Here is a 22,006-nt window from a genome sequence, read left to right as displayed (position 1 = left end):
AAGCGCAGTGCAAGCGAATTTCTTGCGGTTTCATATGGCCATTGTTTATTTTGGAAAAAAGTGTTTTTAACAAAATGAAAATTAAAATTGCAATTTTGTTGGGTTTCATTTTAATGCGTGACAATTTTTTTTTCTCTCGCCTAGGCCGTAAATACTTTTCTGCATTTGCATTTCCCAATAATAATGACAATGGAATCATTTCGTGTGCTCGCGTTCCTCTTTTTCATTACAATGTACACCATTATCGTAAAATTTTACAACTTGCGAAAAAAAAGGAGAATCCATCGTGTTGTTCTCTTTTTTTGCATCAACGAGAAATGAATAGCAAATAACAGTTTGATTAATAAACGCGAACGCAACGGGCGCGCACGATGCGTTCGGACCCACACGCACAAAACGCATAATCGTAAAATTTTATTATCTCTTTTCATTGTGGCGCGTTAGTTTAACATCTGAAACGGGCCATATTTTAAATTAGCATTTCACTAAAACCAACGCTTCTGCCGTTTTTCGCAAATGTATCGCTCTGGCCATGGTTTTGACGATGACATTTTACAACTCTCGAAGATGCATAGCACAAAGTTTAAATTGGAGTTTTTTTTTTGCGACTTTATTAATACTCGACAAATATAGGAATGGAACATAATGATGAAGCGCTGAAAATGAAAATCGAGCACTATGGACAACTTTGGAAATTCGATATAAAGAATCGAGATACATGATGACTATGTTCGATTTTTCAAGGCGGTATTTTCTTATTGCTGAGTATGAATGAAGAAAATACTGTTGAAACCGAAAAGGGAGAAGAAATCGAAGATTCCATAGAAAATCAACAAAGTTTACGAAAGTAATTAGGACCATTTGAAGAATCATTCCATTTACTTTTAATACTTTTCACAAAGTTGACTTCCTCTTTATAAGCGCCAAAATTGTCATTCTTTATCATTGTGATGCTAATCAATTTATAGCGGTTCCATGTAAAACTTAACAAAAATCAATAAAGTCAGGAAAAAGGGGCGAAAAAGGAAGAAAAAATGAAAAAAATGAAAGAAGAAACGAAAGATTGGTAGACTAGAAGACTGAAAGACTGAAATGTAGAAAGACTAAACTAGAAAATGAAGCAGGCAGTATTGTGTCGTACAAAAATTCGAATGAACCGACTGAGATGTAGATTGAATTTTCGACCAAATCCTTCACCCTGAAATTGAACGTTGGCATCACTTTGAGTTTTTTTTTCAAAGATTTTTAAACACCAGCGAGGTTTGCAGAATCAGATGAATGCAGATGAATGTTGTTCACTGAAACGATGACATGAAATCGTCGACGAATACCATTCATCGACGATGTAGGCTTATGAGGAATCCTCATTGAGGATCGGATGAGCGAGTCCATTCCATATATGCACAACACATGTATGTGTTAACTCATTTCGCGTTCATTTTCATCCATTTTTTTTGTTCTCTTTTTCTGTTATTTTTCCCTGTGTCAATTTCAATCATTTTTTTTTTGGTTTGTGCATGGATATTTGGAAATATTAAAAATGCAAATTATACAATGTTTCACTTTTGGCGACAGCGTATCAACGTTGCTTACGCCACCATATGTGTTCCATCAATTACTCTCACTGTGTGTTGGTTTTTTTTTCCATCGCGCCGCGAGCATAATTGCAGTTTTATTTGTGCGCACTCCATTTGATTTATCGGAAGAATGGAAAAAAAGAAAGAGGGAGGGGGGAGAAGGAAGAGTTTAATTTATTATTTTTTAATCCAGTTCTTTTCAGCACATTGACACGCACCAAATACGCATTCAATGCAAACATATTTATTGGAAATTTGTTTAATTCGCGTAATGTTCAATTGAACCGGATGGGCATATTTTCAACCGATTTTTTGTGTGTGCTCCTTGTTTGTTTATCGAAAATGAATCATTTTCCCATATTTTTGGGCAATTGCACTTTCGAAAACATAAACGGTTACAAATAACAACAACAATTGACGGTTTATGTTCCCATGTTCGGAAAGTCATTATCGAGAGCGAGGTAGCGAAAGAGAGAGAGAGAGAGTGAGAGAGAGGCAGAGAGGTAAAGAGAAGAGGAGAAATAATGAATGAGAGAAAAAAAGAGAAAAAGAGAAAAAAAAAACAATTTGATATTTTTAATTAAACGGTTTTATTTGCGTGAGTGTTAAAAGGAAAGAGCACAGCTTGAGAGGAATACAAAACTGAAACCGAACACACACAAAATAAATTTCATTTGATCAAAATGTAATTTATATTATTTTTATGTGTTTCAACAAAAGATTTATGTTTTTTATTGTTTCGGCATTAAAATGAAAGGAGATAGGTATCAATATCGTCGGAATTTCTCTCAGGTGCACCATTTACATTTTCCGCACGCACCGCACGGTTAGATCTCACTCGAGTGCGTAAGGGAATTTTCGGGTGGATGGCGACAAGAAGCACATGCGTGACAACAATTGGAAATTTCCTTATTTTTGTTCAAACACGATTCTTGTTGTCAGTGACAACTTGTCACAGTAGGTGTGAAGTTAACACCGTTAAGAAGGCAATAGCTATGTGATAATTATACAGTATAATTTGTACTATGTGCGTATATCATATACGGTATATGCGTATATGCGTTCTATTTTCTAAGCGTTTTACTTTCTCTATTCTCTAATTCCTCTGTGTTCAACTTTCTTCGAGTTCCTATGGAACAAAGCAACCGAATGTTTTTCGTAGGTATCTCCTATTGCACTCCCCATTATCACTATCCAATTTAAACTTAATTTCTATTCAAAAGTGCGTGTTTTTGGTACAAAAACGAATCAATTGAAACAAAAAAAAACATTTTGCCTTTTTTTATCTAACCATCAGAGCAGAAAATCAATCGCACCAATTCGTAATAAATTCGAAAACAATTGCAGTGTGTCTTCACATGTTTAGCACCTAATAAAATATGTCGCCGATATTCCGATTCGATCCCATGACAGCGCTCCGTTCAAAAAGTCCCCGAAATTTATCACTTAATTCGGTATTCGGTGTGAAATTCACACTGTGAATTTAGGGTTGATAGACTTTTTCGATTTCTCAACAACAAAGAGAAATACTTTTACGCACGACATGGGCAAAGTACCGAGAAAACAATGAACAAACACAAATAACTAGAGTTGTTTGATTGTTGCTGTTGGAAGTATAAATATGGAGAAAAGTTGCGTGTGATGCACGCTCTATTCTCCTAATCTTGTATCTGCAATTGGTTCTAAACACCACAAACAACAATCGTTTTTATTCCAACACAAAAGACGAATTATTTTTTCGGTGACGTTGGTCACTAAAATTGTTTTTTGGTATTTAAATGCAAACGAAAATATTACTTACTGCCTCCGATAATTCGACGGATTTAAGTCAGGCACTTGGTGGTACTAACTTTGTTCTCAATTTAACTGTTTTCATATTGAAGCATGTTTCTAACGAAAATCAGATGTAAAAACAAAGTCTTAGCATGAAAATGACGAAAAAAAATGTATCACACGCCAATAATACGTTACGCAAGTCTCGAAAAATCGGATTTTCGTTAAAACGCCAACCAAATCTGTAAATTGTTACAAAACAACCGATGAATACTGTCGTATCTCTTGTATCAGTCTCTCAGTCAGATTGAAAACCATGGAAGCGTAATAAGCCGACGACGGTCTAACACGATGATTTTAATACTGAAACAAATGCACTGAAATAACAAAAGCCCTGACACCATCATTGCAACAACAACAACAACGACGGCGCTAACAAAATGCGGGATATGATTTTCGTTTTTACACGTTTTTGACAGGGTGTCAAAAATCTGAATAAATTTGCCGCCAGTGTGTTTTCCTTTCGGCGTTTCGTTGAATGTTTTTATTGTTGATTTGTTTTTTTTTGGTTCCTTCGTTTTGACACTTTACAAAAGGCGGCTTCATTTATGTATTCAAAAACGTGTCAATTGTTTGTTAATTCACTGTTTATTTTCATGTAAATCGTTTAATTTTCAATGTAACATCAAATGTTCTTATGAAATTTTGGTTTTGATTGAATTTTCATTGTTTTTTTTTCGGTGGGCATTTGTTGTTAAATATTCAATCGACACACGTTGGTTGTATCAATGACGATTTTTTTTGAGTTGTGGATGAGTATGACGCGATTTTGATAAATTGAATGAGAATGAAATGATTCAGTTCATCATCATGAAATTATTCTGTTTCAGAGTTAGCATTACAGAGGATATGGTGAATTAAAGGCGATGGTTTTTAAAAATGCAGCTCTATTTCGATAAAGCGGCATCGACACGTGAGCAATATTGACAGCATGCGGCAAACAATACAATAATTAGATGAATCCATTACAAATATCACAGTTCCGAGCACTGTACTTATTAAATGTAAACTTACGCTTGCAACCGATACACTGGATTAAAAGTGTGAATAGAATAGGTTTTTAAATTGAAACATTTTAGAAAAATGTGGGAGTTTTTGGTAAAGCGAAGATTCTGTTTGAACAGTGGAGAATCGGTTTAAAGGCAAATTTAATGGCAAGGGAGGAAGAGGAGAGAGAAGGTGGAGAGAAAGAGAAGAAACGAGGGTAGAGGTTCAGAGGAAGAAGGATAGAGATGCAGAGATACAGAGGTAGATCGAGTTTGATGAAAAAGAGATGCAGAAAAGCAGCAGTCTGATAGACGAGAAAGAGAGAGGCAGAATACAGTTTCATCCCGGCAAACTGTAACACAGTCTAAAACTTACCTCCCGTTAAATAATTCACCATTTGGCCGTGGATCGGGGCGACTCACATTTAAATTGGACAATAAAAAGTGAATTTATTATTTAAACGACATTTTTATATTTCCAAATGGAATTTCTGGCTGCTGCATTTCCACAACGCGCTGCTTTCTGACCGCGTTGCACTTTGAAAGATTGCGTAATAATTTTGCTTCTTTTTTTTTCTAATTTCATTTCCAAAAGAAATGGTTTGAGTCATAAACTTCCATTCGGACGAGAAAAAAAAATGAAAATTGCTCACATTTTTCGGTGTGTGAGTTTGAAAAATAAATCCGCAATTTTATATTTGGCCAATAAAAATGCACATCGCTTTTGGGTTCTGTTTTCATTTTATAGTCTGAAAAAGCAATCGGCTAATCTGATGGAAGAAAGGAAGTGAACGACGGTTGAAAAGATGTTGCAATGCTTGAGTGCTTCTGAATGTTATCCACGCGATGTGTCTCACACCGCAAGTGAATGAATGCAATACAAGGGTGTCGGCGGAAAAATCGCGTGCACACAATGACAACAAACGCTGTTCAAACACGCACCCAGTCAAAATGTGTGGTGTAGATTTAGTATCTCCCAACGACTTGATATCCTCAGCGCGAGAATGCATTGATGCGAGGTGAGCAAAGAAGAGCGAGGCAGAGTAAGAGACAGTGAGAAAGAGAGAGAGAGAGAGAAAAGTATGTAATAAAAAAATGTTTTTTAATGGAAATTGGAAGCGAAATCATTTATTACGTATTATTTTCTAACGTTCAAAAATATAATTTTTTTTCTTTCTCGTCCGCGAATAATGTGGCTGTAAAAGTATGATTTTATTTCATTTGGAGGAATGCTTGTTTGTTTCGCTTCGTTTCGCATTTAATTCAACCAATTTTTTTTTATTATTATATTTTTTTATTTTCCGCGTTGCCCCCCCCAAAAAAAAACAGATAAAATTGCACAACAGGAATTATTTGTACACGAAATTTGGTAGCTAATGGATGTACAAAACAATATTGGACGCATCGCAACAAATTTTCGAATATTATTTGAATGCATAAATCAAAATCCACGTAAAAAAAAGATTATATGACCATTTAAAAAACGGTTCGCCTTCCCTCCACCGTCGACAAAAGTCGTTAACCAATTTTCATTGCGAAAAAATATGTGCGCGCGTTTTGTGTGTGTGTGAGTGAGTGTCGACACCGAAATTAAATTTAAAATCATTCGCATGGAAACATTCTGTCGAGAGATTCGATGCGAGACGTGTAGCTACCATTCATTTACTCAATGAAGTGGCAAATTTTTTTTTCCGCGCTCCGAACAAATTCCAATAAGAATTTATTGTTTGCCAATCAATTGAACACGAAATCATCGATATGATGCACATGCTTCCGGTTCCCGTTTATGCCAACGAATAAACGGCTTCATTGAGATTGAAAATTGCGTGAATCACAAGCAAACAATCAACCTTAACTCGTTACCGATCAAACATAGACGCCGAATTGATATTGTTTAATTGCACATTGCTTAAGTCAATATTTACACCACCCTCGTCGAATATGGAATCATTCGCGAGCTGCAGGGAGTTTATAGTGCGATTCAATGCATTGAGTGAAGCAATTTAACGAAACACCTTCGAGCGAAATATTATTGAAGTCCAATTTGAAACAGCATATTGTGAGCTATGTTTTTTTTTTAAAGAGTCATGAATTACGGCTCGGAATACTTGACATTGGAGTTGCTCTTGTCAATGGGGTTTAATACTGTCCATCAATCTCCCGCACAATTTGATTTTGTATTTGAATCGTCTCCAAGTATCTACAAGACAGTGTCTAGCACATTCTTTTACAAGATTTTTTACCATATTTTTCATACATTTTGCCATTTTCCACATTTTTTCCTTCTATTTTTCAATATTTTTAACATCTTTTAACATCTTTTGACATCCTTTAACATCAAATTGAACATGCTCTAATTCAGAAGTTCTGAATAACATATTTTAAAATATGTTAACAAGTTAAATAACTTGTCAGAAATTCCGGAATTCAATACGATGAAATTGTTCGAATTGAAATTCTTTCAAATGAAGGCATTCAAATTTGTTCAATGATATTCAAGAGTGATTAAAAATCACTAATTATTTTCAACCCAAAGAACGTTTCATTCCGTTTAGGTCCTGAACTGAACAAAAAACTAGTTGTCACTTCAAAGTTCGAGTGAAACAATTTTTGAATTAGCTCATTTTGATAAGACGTGAAATTTGGTCAATCAAAACTTTTTAAATCAAAGTAAATTAAACGAATCAAATCATAGTTGATGATATTTTAGACGAATTACATTACATTTATATCACGTTTAGTGAAGATACATACCACAATTGATCCAAACTTAATTTTCCTCTTTCGTCACCAGCGATATAGTCTTTATTATCATCGCACTTTGCATTTGATCCTTTGTCGCATTTACTTATTTTGTCTTTTTTCTACTTTTTTCTTCTTTTTCTTTCGTTTTTCTTTGCATCTTCGTTTATTTTTCTCGTTCTTGAATCAGATTTTTCGTCTGTTACTATATTTCTCTCTTTTCCCCCCTTCTGCTTCTCCTTTTTCTTTTTCTTCTTCCATACTTCTACTACTACTACTACTACTTCTTCTTCTCTCCCTCTTTCTTTCTTTCTTTCTTTCTTCTTCTTATTTGTTTAAAGAAGGAGAAAATTCCTTCTTCTTTTTTCCTTCTTTTTCTCAAAATTCAGCTATACAAATGCAAATGCATGCGGATGTCCTTGCATTTTATGTTCCATCCATTTGCGATGAACGATAGCAAATGCAATCAAATAAACTTTCACATTTGATGAAACATGCACGATTCTGGTGCTGTTTATTTGGCGAATGTGTTTTGTTCAATTTCGCTGTTCAAAAAAGAAGTTCAAAAACAAAGAGTAAATAAACGGAACGATACCGCAAAATAAAGTGGAAGTGAGCGGAGAGCACTTGACAACCAGAGTGAGAGATAGACAATAATGCAGTGAATTGTTGATTTTCCCATCTTATTGGCATCGCATCCACTTGCAAAACTGTATGGCACTGTGTCTCAATGCTAAACTGCATAGATGCATGTTAAACACGATTTAACTGGCGTAACAAATGTTACAATAATATAGCTCTGAATCGTCACAATAAACGATAATATTTATGCTCCAAAAATCCGTTGTGAAATGTGGCAAAAGCGTCAAACACAACCAATATTGTGTTTCTTTGTTTCATTTTAACATTTCCGAGTTATGCATTTTTCCATATTTCTCTTGCATATCGCATCCATTTCCATCTAGATAACTGTACTATTTATATTGCAAATAGGATGTGTGTGTGCATTGTGCAGAGAGACTCCCCGGTTCGAAACTTGAACCGCAGACACTACACGTATAATTTAGCCAGTGCACTCGACGAGGGCAGCTAACCATTTATTTACCTGATAGAATTCATTGCATCGCAATACAAATTGTATGCACAAGTGTTTAATGCGCTTTGCGTACGCTAACGAAATGCAAATAAAATATAATTTCAAATAAACGGCTATGAACGTAATTCATACTCTTAGCAAATTTGCTAGTCGTTTTAAGTGCTTCCATGTTGGCTGTTGTTGTTTTTGCATCGCAACAGCTATGCAATCTGGTTTGCGAAAAAATTAGTTGGCAAAAAACGGAGAATATTCCACTGTTTCTCCCATATTTATGAGAGTTCAGAATCTTTTTCGCAAAAGGTTTGAGACTTGTGAATGGATTTTTCTTTTGATTAGCTCTTTTCTACACACAAAAGCTGAGAATATTCGGTTCCATGAAGATTTTCAGTGCTGAAAACAGTTGCACAACGCCAACTCAACCGCTTTTTTTTCATTTCTCAACCACTCATTTATTAAAAGACATATATTTGCTTTTGGTTGTTGTATTTGCGGGCGTCATGTTTGTAAAATATTTCATTTGTTGCTGGTTGCCATTCATAAATTTTCCAATGCAACGCGCACAATTCTCAAGTTGAATGTCGAGGCCACAGTGAACAGTATACGACAACACAATTTATTTATTTTGTCTGTCTCCATGTGGAAAGTTTCATTGTAGAAACATGCACGAACTCGATTGTTTACCTTATGACAATACGTTATCAAGCACCTTTGTTCAGGTATTATACCTTCATTTCGCCCAATAAATTCAATTTCTTTTTTCGTTGTAATAATAATTTTGTGTCATTTGTTACGAATGATTTCTATCTTAATTCATGGATTTTCTTGATTTTATCATTGATTGGGAATAATTATTAGTTTATGAGTTCATTTGCAAAATACTTTTGATGATTCTGTCAACGAACTTCTCGTTAACTTCAATCCATCTCTTTTTGTATTGAAATTCGTGTTTTGGGTTTTTTTTAAAGATCGATTTCATGATTTATAATAATTGTGCAAATAAATCAAATTTCTTTATACACTGTGGATGTATTGCCACTTTGGTATTGACATCAAAGTATTTTAATTTTTCTTCATTGATTTTTCACATGTTTCATGTGCAAGAGCGTTCCCAGGAATTTGTGAAGCTTGGGGCAAAAAACGAGGACAATTTTTTGTAAATGGTTGTCTGAAAAAAATTGAAGACCAAAAAAAAGGGGCATCACTTTTGAAAATCGATTCTATCTTCTTCATGTGTGTAGAAAGAAAGTGTGTCCTTATTGAATTACCGCACCCATTAATGATTCAGTACTCATACCAACGGTCTTTTTTATTTTGTTTCTGGGATGTCATTCTTGTTGACAGTTGCCGTGATTCAACCGAAAATACAATTAGCATTCAAGAATAGGAAAATTGGTTTAAAACGAATTTGTGTAAAACGATTGGTAACCACACAAAATGAAGAAAATCAAATTTCCGAAACAGCAAAACACCGAAAAAAACTCCGAATCCAAAATGCCGAGAAAAAAATCTCGAATAAAAATCACGAAAATCAATGAAATTAGTATAAAGTCCCATTTCATAGAACATAATTGATAATTGTTGTGGCGATAATAAAATTTGAAAAAATGGTACAGTCAACAAGAGTGAGGAGTTCCACAGGGCCGAATGAACGCGTATGCGAGTGATTGCATCAATCCTTACCTGTAATTACCATCCTCCCAAGGAAGTTCCTTTTAGAAGCATTATATCATACTCAATGAGTATTACTCATGATCCATTTTTGGCATGTGTACGTAGTCCAAACTGACTTATGACACAAAAATACATCAATCTGAACACTGTGAAAAACAATTAATACGATTGAAAACTGCACGACATCTGAAGCGAAAGAATGAAAGTACACATATCGAAGAACCCTCTCTACGTTTGTCTATATTAGTTCGTATTTTAATTTTATCGCTCTTCGAATTTATAAGAAGAGATTTGGTTGAAAATTGAGCTAATCAGTTTTCTGGCCAGCAATTCATTCACTTTTGATGATAGCACCTTGCTAATAGCAAGAAAAGTATAGCTAAGAGTCGAACTATCAAATTTTATCAACATACTTCGTGTTGCACTGTGTAAGTGCTACTCAATTCCATTCAATTTCATTTCTCTTACCATTTTCGTCCGACCTTCAATTTTCTCACTTATTCTTCCTTTATCTTTTCATCGTTAGTTCAATGATTCGATTTCATTCGCTGCAAATTTTCCACAATTCCATAAAATACTGTGTTAATAGCGTATTTAATGGGCTGTCCAAATCGAAATGAAGCCAAAACGCTGGCGATAGTGAACAGAAAAACTTTGGAAATTGCATCAATTCAACTTTTATCGAGCGATTTTCCGTGAGTTTCAACGAGTCAAGCTCAGTTTTCCCTTCCTTTTTCCCATTCGATTGTTGACGCTCTTAATGGCAACACTACTAAAAAAAGCAATTTAAGTGGCTCGCAAATGCGAAAAAATATGCTGACATCATGAGGAACGGTTCAATTAAGATCGTATCATCGAATGGATCCTCCGCAATTGTGGCAATTGGATTTCATCACTTTTGTTGACATCTTTTATTTTTGCACTTCGTAGGTGTCAAACGCCAGTTCTCCATTGTGATTGTCTGGCAAAAGTGGTGGATTCGTTTAACACATTTTTGGCGAACGAACGTTTGCTACTCGATATGTGTATAATAGACACGTTCAAGATATATTCAAAAATGGGTTAAAACATCCACATGCTTCAGTGACAGAGTGACAATGACATCAACTTGCCCCCTTTTGGCGTATGACAACATAACTAAAGCCAATAATATTTGGAAATGCTCTTTGTGTTTCTGATTGTTCGCTTGAAAACTTCTAGAGAAAACTATTTGGAACCGAGCAAGCAGTAGCTCAATATCGATATTAATAATGCTTTTTGAAGAAAACACGCGCTCACAAATTCACTCTTTCGATGCACAATATTTAAGCTGTCATACATAAATCACCATTGTGAGCATTTCATCCATGAATTTCATTCTATGCGTGAACATACTCTTTAACGTTGGCACTCTGCATACTCGCATACACTCCGCATTCTGCATACGGAGCAATGGGTATGACATACTCTCTCTATAGCGCATTCGCTGCCACTGTACATCCACGGATGACAACATGCGTTCGAATCAATATAGAGCACACGCACCGTTCGATTTATGCATGTGATGCCAATTATTTTTCACTTGACTGCATCGCTACTGCACGGTGTCACTTTGCCGCTGATTACGAGACAAAAAGACGTGAAACATCGACGACAAACTCAATTCGCATGACGGAAAAATACACTAAAAGCAATCCCATTCAAAAGTCTTTATTATTGACTGTCAATTTCCATAAATAACATATTTTATCCTTTGCACGCGATTCAATCAGAGCTCACAAATTGATTCTTTCTTTTCTTTTGCGATGCGAAATAGGAACGATTCTATCGAACATCGAGAGCGCATCGAGCGCACAAACATATTTATGGGTTTATTGTGAAATAATATTTGCAATGACAAATCCCTTCGATTCAACATTTATGTACTTGCGGTAGTTTAGAAGAGCATGCAAAACATAAATTTCGTGTTGAACATCGTTTTTAAATTTGTGAACGAAAGCGAGGGTATTTAATTTTCCATTTCGATGAACAACACCACCAAAACACAACGAAAACTACTTGCTATTTGTGAATCGCTTTCGAACAATTGGATCTTGTGAGGGGTCTTATGAAAGGTGAGGTTTTCCAAGCGCATAATGGAAACAATCGTGATTTATATTTATTTGCAGAGAGAGCAATATGCACACAACAGCTCGAATTTATTATGTTGTATCAAGAAATGATTTTCATTATTTTATTGCAAATTTGCACTTTTTCGTTTCACTGAGATGAAATATAAGTCTGCGTTGAGAAGGAATAGCTTCAATTTTATTATACAACAGAACAAGTGCAACAAAAAATAAAAATTGCATGCACCTCAAAGCTGATGGCTTCAATTGGCATGAATAATAGTCTCACTGCAATTTCCACGTAGTCTGATTCTATGTTTCTACTGATTTTATTTTCGAACAATATCTACTTATGTTCAGAGGTACACAGAGAGGTGTATAGTATACACTATACATTGTATACTTACATTCTTCCCATGTTCAAATTTCCATTTTTGTGAAACAATCATACATGTTTGAAACCAATTCTACACAAAGTAAAACCGGTCGAGAGTCTTGGAGCGAAACACAAATTCTAGTAGAGTCTAATTAGATTCAATTTTATATATTTTTGATCATAAAGCCTCTAATTTTTCTAGTTTTGGTGCAAAAGTGCTAATATTGTACTAATATTTCTAGTAAAATCGGTTGCAGAGCATATTGTTACTTACAATACAACGCTTATGGAAGACCTAACGGGACTATTTTGTAAACAATAAACAATACGTCCATAAGCGTTAACATTGGCAAACCAAATTCACTAATTTCTTCTATTTTTCCTAATTATCATTGATTAATGTTCTAATTTTACTCATTCAAGTTCCGTGTCGCCCCCCTAGTCGAGAGCAAACTGGTGATGGATTCCATATAAAACATAATATGACAATAATTTGCGAATAATTGGCGAGCCTGGAAAATCTTTAGAAGACATCAAGCTTTTTAGATAGCTTCATGGAGTTTGAGTTTGAGTAGAATGATGTTTTATTAGATCCTAGTGACTAGGAACGTGGAATTAGCAAAGGATTTTTCATTGGAAATATTCATTTTATGTAGCAGGATTCGATATAATTGCATGAATTCCAGTCAATGACAGATAGCTGCCCATATATGCTGAGCATAGAATGTCAACTGTGTGCGCGTTGCTTGCGAACGGTGATATGATAGCACTGCTATCCGTCATTGAGTGATGAATTGTGAGAAAAATTATGAAAGTCAGATTTTAGCCAATGGCTCTAATACTTTGACAATGCAAACTTTGCATTGCAAAGTGAAGAATTGTGTCGAAATTGATGAAAAAATGTGTCACATAAATGCAATACGTGTGTTCTTTGCATTCCGATCTTTTCTGCTTAAGACCATACCAAACAGAACTATTCGAAAACTAATTTTAAATTCCATTTTAACGAGATTCTGCGAGCAAAATTCATATTTTAGTCTCAAGACAGTTCAATATTCACAGAGCTATCGATTTTGTTGATTGTTGTCACGGCTTGCCTTCGCTTACCTTCGCTTGGCTTCGCTTAGCTTTGCTTGGCTTTGCTTCACTTTGCTTCCACATTTGCGTTCGTTTAAACCTTTGCTTCCGATGAAAGAGTAAAATATAACTTGAGTGCGAATTTTAATTTAAAATGCCGTTTTCGCTATTAAAACGTGTCCCCATATTTCGATGAGTCGCAACCAATCATTGGGCAATTCGTAATTAGATTGGTGTGATGCAACATTTTTTTTTTCGCTCTCTATTTGTTTTTCACATTGAGTGCAATTTATAAGCGATGATAAAAATCCAATCAATCCTCACTTTAACACCACATCCACTCATTCCGGGTCATAAAAATTTTCGCAACAAAATCCGCTGAAATGAACGCATTTTTATTGCATTAAAATTTGAATGAGGGTCTTTTGCTATCGTTTCGGCTTGAGTTTAATTTCGCCAGGGAAATGAAATGCAGAGGAAAAAAAAGTACTGCGCGTCGATTGCATACTAAGCACGTTCTGTACAGTGCAACTATGGAGCCATTCATCGAGTTGCTATTTTATGTGTAGGAAATCGTTGTCACTGAATTTGATGCTGATGACATGCACACAGTGTGTGCCACACAATTAAGGTGAAACCATCCGTATTTTGCGGCCTACGATCATTTAAACGGAGATACGTTTAGCTATAAACCTGAAAATTACACGTAAAAGTTTTTATTTACGGCAAAAGCAGGAAAATACTCCTGCATCGGCAATTCACTGCGCTTCTTTTTTTTTCTCTGATGACTTTTTCAGCTCCTATCAATCCATCGTTAATTTTATTACACGAATGCTTCGAAATGTCATATGATAATCATGGATGCTCACATTTTCACCGCTTAAGTATCCACATTTCCAATCAAACAGTGTCAATACAATTGAAGTCGCTCCCGATTTATCAACACTTGGGCATTTTTGAACGCATGAAAAGTGAACAGGAAAAAAAGACGACGAAAATAAAAGTGATTAATCTCCTAATTTAAAATGCAAGTCATAAACAACAAATTATGTTGTGATAAAAAATTTCTCAGGCGTGTTCTTAATTCGTCGACGAGCATTTTCATGTGTTTCGAAAATGGTTTGCACTTGAGTTTTTTTTGCGGATATATGTATTATGGTGGAAAAGAGAGAGCAAGAGCGAGAAAAAGCATAAAAAGAGCACGAGCGTTGAGCGAGAGAGAAGGAATGAGACGGATAGAGATGGATAGATGGTAGAAGAGAGGCTGAGGAAGAGAAGGAGAGAGGACCAACGAATAAAAGAGAGGCAAAGTATGGTAGAATGGCAGAGGGAGAAGCACATACAGTATGAGAGTGAAAAAAAAAATCGGCAGTAAATAATAAAAACTCACGGAGCTGTAGGGGGAACAACAAATTCTGGTCGTAAAATAATTTATTTTGTTATAATCCAACTGATAATTTATTAAGATTAGCGTTGTTTGGCATCGCGTTGCGATTAAGAGGCGAATAGCCGCTGCCGGCGGCGACAATATAACTGCATGTCTGAGCTCTTGAAATGGTGGCGAAACAAATATATTTAGCAAATCGCTCTGACACTGTCAGCGGCTGACACATTTTTACGTGTTTGTTTTATTACTATTTTTAATTAGGTTGATTCATAAACTGGGATCAACTTTGACGTATTTCATTGAGTTTTTCCACACTTGCTCCAATAAAAACCGTTATCGCTCATTCAGTCGACTGGTTCGGAGTTTTAAAAACTTGATGAAACTCAATCTTTTGATTATTTTTATGTAATCAAATTTAAATGCATCATTATTAACTAATTTTTTATTAGTTTGCGAGATGACTCACGTGTACGTTTCATTCTCTGGGCTGTTGAAATAAAAAAAAAAGAGAACTTTTTAGGCTTCATTTGAAAATATTTTATTCACTCTTTTTTCAAGTTTTATCATTTCAACAAGCATGTACTTAGCAGTTCACCAGTGGACATTTTAAGAGAATAATTGTGATTAAACTCATTAACTTCAGTCATAAAATCAAAAAGTTCCTCTAATAAAGTTCATGATTTTCTATCTAAATATCAAACCTTTATGCATTTATTTATGATTTGATGTGAATAAATCTGAATTTCTTTACGATTTTGAACGTTTCGAAAATGAAAACTGCCTGTTTTAAACTGGCCGCTGAATTTGGAGAAGCCAAAAAATTGTATATTGCGTAAATGTATCATTCGGAACAAGATAATAAAGACAAATTTATATTTGACACTGTGAATGTCTTCAACGAAGACCATTCGCATTTCTCCATTTTTGCCAGTGAATCCCTTCTATTTGGCCTGCTGCTTAAGAAGAAGACAGAGCCGACGATGTTTTTCTTCCGGTAGTAATAAAACCAGACTAAAATCCTATACAACAAAATGAAAAGAAGATGCTTTCGATAGCATGCGACATTGTGTCCGCAGATTTATGTAGAGATACGTTGGTGCAGCGCAGTTGAAATGGTGTGAGAAGTTGAAAACATTAAACACTTAAAATTCTCTGCACATTCAAAGATTTAGTGTTAAGCAAATAGCATGAATGTTGTGCTACACAACCAAACGATAAGACAATAAGATGGATGTGGCAATGCGATGACTTTCTTATATTCTTGGCCAAACAACGTATATTGTTGCAATCACATAAATTTCATTTAAAGTTTTTCATTTAATTTAACAATTTGCTTCGGTTACTTCGGCGGACATCTTTTAAATTACACAGAATTGTGTGACTCTAATTCATGTTCAAATATGTGTAGTGGGGGAGGATTTTTGGTTGTTATACACATCAATGGCTGCTGTGACTTTAAGATGTGGAAATGGATTGAATTTATCATCATTCCCCTGAGTAAATGAGAACAAAAGACATCAATGGGTTGAGGAAATGAAAAAGAGCATTTGAGATGACTTTTTGGCTATTCTCACTCTTTCTAGTCGGGTATTTCGGTCCTTTTCTCCATCCAATCCCTCTCTCTCTCTCTCTCTCTCTCTATCTCTTACTTACACTCTCTGTCTCTGCCCCTATTTCTCTCCCTTCTTCTCTCTCGATCTCACTCTCACTCTCGCTCTATCTCTTTCTCTTTCTTGCTCTCACTCAATCTCTATCTCTCCTTCTGTTTCTTTCCATCCCTTTAAATTGAATCCGTTACAAAACCTTTCGATTAAAATCATTCGACAGTTTCGAATCGAAACTAATTTGAATCGTATTGTAACCGATTCAAACCCACTGTAGAGTATAGATGGTTGCAAAGATGTCTTTTGAAGACTGAAGAATGAAGATTGGTGTTTGAAAAAAAAACGAGTTTGTCTTTAACTCAAATGCATTTTTGTAATTAATATCTTAGTTCAATCATTGTGATGGCGATGTAATAAATTAAATTGAATTTCGCAGAGTCATTAATGCAATGATAGAAAATACGTAAGAAGCAACTAAGTTATCTAAGCTAACCTACAGTTCGTGCTGAACACGATTCGTCCAAATTGTTTCGAATACAATTTCGTACCATTTGTTCGTTCCGAAATTCCTTCTCGGAATCTTCTCTAAACAGTTGAATGTTATTAACTGTCAAGGTCGAATTTGATGAAAACTCAAAACCCTCCAAAGACCAAACGTCTGTAAAACAATGAGTTTCAGTGAGTGAAACAAATGCAAACTATCCTTGTCGCCCGCTGTGATTTCTCGGTTATAAAATGAATAAGTAATAATACAAAAGTTGGTTCGTTTTTTCTTTATCAATTTTGCAATGAACTTGACTCGTGGCGATATGTTCAATGCTGAAGTGCATTGCACAATGGCAAGAAAAACTTCGAGAGCATGAAACATTAAACGCACTCGTGTTTGGTTCAACATAGATTGTGCTGTGCATCGACTATTAAGAGTATAAAAACCTTGAAACGAAGTTTAGTGTATTTATCCATGTTTTGTGACGTAAATTCACTCGTCGTGCTCAAGGTCACAAATCCATTAAAATTTTATTTCCTTTTTGTACTCGTGTACGGGTTGTTATCAACGTTGCAATCTACGCACATACTGTTTATTTAAAACTGATTTTTCGGTGAATGGAATATGCAAATTGGGTTCGCCCCCAAATCAAACGCACATTAAATAGCTCAGATCCTCAGCTAATATTTTATTGTTTGATTTGCAAATAAATTGCATAATTGCACCGAAAAATATTATTTGGTATGTGGATTTGAGTTTGGTTTCGGCTAAAAACGCAGGGTGGTCGGCAGTCGGTCGGTCTATAAACTCTGTATTAAACGCATTTTATGAATAGCACACAATCATTCATTATGATTATATTGTTACAATTCCTTTAATTAGAAGTTAACTTGAAAACCAATAACTCCCTCTTGTCATCAATGTATGAGCGTGCGCGTGAATGCCATTTATTTATGACTCCGAGAAGCAGGAGATGAAAAGGAAGGAAAACCAAACAAACAAAAAAAGACGAGTTGAACACCGTTTAACCCTTCTACGCGATTGACTTCAATTTCGATGGCAAATTGAAATTTATTGAAACGATGCGCAAAATGCCAATCTGCACCATAGTCCCGAACACACCAAACTGAAGCCGTATGATTTGTGCACGCCAGATGATTTTCGATCCGCATTTCGGTATTGCTAAAACTGCCGAATAAATTTCGCTGTTCCACTAGATAAATTACGAAATGGCTTTTGTCGCGACGGAAATAACCATTAAAAAGCTGTTTTTTCTTGCTATTCTTTCGCTCGTATCGTTTGTTGCCATTTGCAGCATCAATTCATTTTCTTGCATTTTCACCCACTCGCATTCAGTGTGTCATGGTATGACAGTCATATCGAACCGAATAATTTCATTTATATAACAAACGTTTAAAATAGAGTGTCATCGAGTGTCAATGGATGATATTGCACAATATATTCGAAACAACCACCACACAAAACGCAGTACACAAAACACAAAACACCAAACAAAAACCCAACTAAACATTAAGCGAAAATTTACATTTTCAAATTATTTTGTTATCGCTTTTTATTACTGTTTGAGTTTTATAATCGACAACTCTTTTCCCACTTTTGATTGTTGCTCGTAATGGAGGGAGTTTATGAATTTGTGGTTAGCATATTTGCGGTTTGGAATGGGTGAAAACACCAAATTTAGCTCAACAAATATGCATTTTAACCCTTTCACCAACTACTTCGCGTCGGTTCACTTTAAATAAGTTGGCATTTTATTTGCATTTTCTATTGAATTAGCTCGAATGTTTTGCTATTGAATGGGAAAAGTTGGTCTCGCCGCCTTGTGAAGGGCTCATTTTTGTGATTAGTTTTATCAAATAAGCTGCAGATATTAAATAGTGTTTTACGATTGGCGTCGTCGACAAAATAGCATGATGACTGGCAAGTGGATTAATTCCTCTCCATTTACTCGGTTTTCTTTCATTTTCTCTCGCACACTATCGACGATAGAGTCTATCGTTCTCTTCTGCACTCTCACTCACTCTTATGGTCTTTCTCTTGCTCTCTGTCTCGGCCACGTTCAATTTTATAGTCGTTCTACCAATCCCTATCTCTGACTCTTCTACTCTTTTGGTCTTGTTTTCGTTACTTTTAGCCCTCTTCTGCTCTCGTTCTCTTCCAATTTCTCTCTCTCTCTCTCTCTCTCTCTCTCTCTCTTCCTCTCTCTCCATCTGCCATTAAATTTTGAAATTTAAATCAACCATAAACAAGAGCGGCGAACAAATTAAGAATATTTTTTGTATCTTGGCGCGAATCAAACGTATTCTTTTGTTAATTCTTCATAGAAAATCGAATTCAGCACAAAAGAATTCCGATAATCGTCAAAATATGAAACAATTTTCGATGTTATACCAAAACCTAATATGAAACAATTATCTACGTTCCACTAACGTGAAATGTCCTTCAATCAATCAGTGTCAACTGTCAACGATGTCGATTCAGGTTCTGCATCATCTAACAATAGGCAATAAATTCTCAAACAATTAGATTTCGAAGAGAAAATCTAATCTCTTCGGCAGCAATGTTAGTTACTTATTAGTCGATGTCATGGAATATTAACCAGATTCAGTTCTATGATGAGGCACCCACAAGAATGTAATAATTCACCGAAATCATGGATTCGGTTTTTGTACCGATGTATTCACAATAGCAACCCGTTTTTTGTTGTTATGAATTGACATACCGATAGAAATGTGACGAGCCTCGGATAGTTTTCATGTCAGTCGTTCTCCTTTCATCGCTTTAGTTTCTCATTCGCGCATTGTGATGAATGCACATTTGTTTACATACATCAGTCGATTTGTTACGTTACAATTTCTTTTATTGTACTGCCATTCGAAATGGAGACCGGCGTTCCTTCTGCCTTTTATATGATTTACGGTGCATTCTTTTTCATTGTTGTCCTTTCGAATGGGAATACCATCGAATGTTCGGCTTGACACAATGGGCTTCGGCATGACAATGGCATGAACCTTTTTTCATTCGTTCGCTCGATTCAATTTCGACAGCGACTAGACACAATTGGTACACACAATACAAAAATTAAAGTATCAAGTGTTTTGATGGTTCAGTAGAAAAATCAGTGCATCTCATTTTTTTTACCAGTCTTTGTTGTGATGGTTGTGCTATTGTGTATACATATAACATACGGGCTCATTTATATTTTTGAACTGTTACATTTTAATTCGATACTCGATCCAATGCGATGGTTGGTATGATGAATACGTTGGTATTAATTTAAATGAAAATTGAATGATGAAAATCGAAGGCAATATTTTTTTATGTCCAATTTATGAATACGAACACCAATTTTTAGATGCTTAATTGCTCGACATTTCTCACATCATCATTAAAATATCGCCGTGTGCATCAGAACGCGACAGTCATTCTTTTTTCTTCTGAAATGAAACGAAATAAAAATGATTTTCGATTATGACTACAATAATTCAATGAATACAATTGTGATCGGTAGATAGGAATCAGGAGGAGAAAAACAGAGATGGAGATCAGAATGAATAAGAATTTGAGGCCGTATTGCTCGTTTCGTTTTTGAGAATGCGACAAATTGTGTTTAATTGAGTTCACATTTATTTATTACACCCGACGACCGACAGATCAATCAAGAAATTCCAGAGATATTCTGTTATTAGGAAATATGATAATCAGTTATCAGTTGTTATCCAAAAATACTTAATCTTTCTTCATTGTGAATCCAATTCACTATTCATTGAGCTACGTATCAATCGTTGCTTCGGTATCTATGCTTCCAAATCATCTGTGAAGGTTTAAATGTAGCCTATGAATTTTCACAGAATTCTATTGTTTCAACAATGCCAAACGTTCTCTTACTCAAATTCTTAACGAGAGAGCTACTTATTGACTCTTCAATTTTAGAATCGACAACGATCAAATGCTTTATTTGCTTAATTCGGTCACGAATATTACGAGCAAATACTCCAATGAAAAATCCAAAACGCATCGCTTAGAGTAAATGTCAATTTTTCAATGCCAATTCTATTGGTGAGACGTAAAAGAGCGTTTATTCAAACTTAGTAGCGATAAAAGTAAATTTGATTGTAATTTGCAACTTGTAATGGTAGAAAATAATGTGTATTTGGTTTTTTGTCTTTCATCGCGGTCTTTCGAAACTGATAAGAGATAATGATTTGATGTCTTTGGTAGGGTTGTTGTATTCGAGGTGCTAAATAACTTTTATGCAGACACTTCTCTCCGATCAATTTTGCGGAAAATCACAACAATACGAGACATGTAAACATACCCGTTTGGAATTTTTTTTTGACTAGTCAGTCGATTAATTTGGGACATTTCGACTGACTAAAAGTGATTGCCTCGAACAAAATAAGCAACTGCAGTTAACTTTAATCACAAATCACTCTTAGTCAAAATGTCCCAAATTAGTCGACTGACTGAAAGAATAACTAAACGTGATTGTCTCCAAACAAAACACATGATTTCAATCAACTTAGCCAGTTTTAGTTGTGTATGTGTATCACTACATATAGTAGCTAAATACAGCTGAGTGACTGTTAATCACTTTATTTGCACACGGGTACTTTTATTGCATTTATTATGTTCATTCAATATTTTTGTTTACGCAGACAGAATCAATAGAAAACATACTTTCTTGTTTAAACATAAAAATCTCTCTCTTACAAAAAGATAGGAATAAAAATAATAATAATTGTTTTGCTCCCGAAACCGACAATATTCAAACTAGTTGAATAAAGAATGTGCAGAGAAGAAAAACGAACACAACGACATATTATATAGGTTAGTAAACATATAAACGGGTCCAATACAGATTGTTTGTAGCGAAAAATTTGATTGAAACTAGGCTACTGACGTCTTCAAGGTGAAGCCATGAAATGCGAAAACAAAATGAACTATAAATTGGAAACCATGTCTATTTTAACCCGTTGACGAATCGTCAATGACGACCATAACTGATTGCCGAACTTCTGATTGCAGATTTCTTTATTGATTTATTGGCATAGAAAAAAAA

This window comes from Sitodiplosis mosellana, unplaced genomic scaffold (genome assembly GCF_009176505.1).
Source record: "Sitodiplosis mosellana isolate CC-2019 unplaced genomic scaffold, AAFC_SMos_1.0 Smas_scaffold_15, whole genome shotgun sequence".
NCBI lineage: Eukaryota > Metazoa > Arthropoda > Insecta > Diptera > Cecidomyiidae > Sitodiplosis > Sitodiplosis mosellana.
This window is presented reverse-complemented; position numbering follows the sequence as displayed.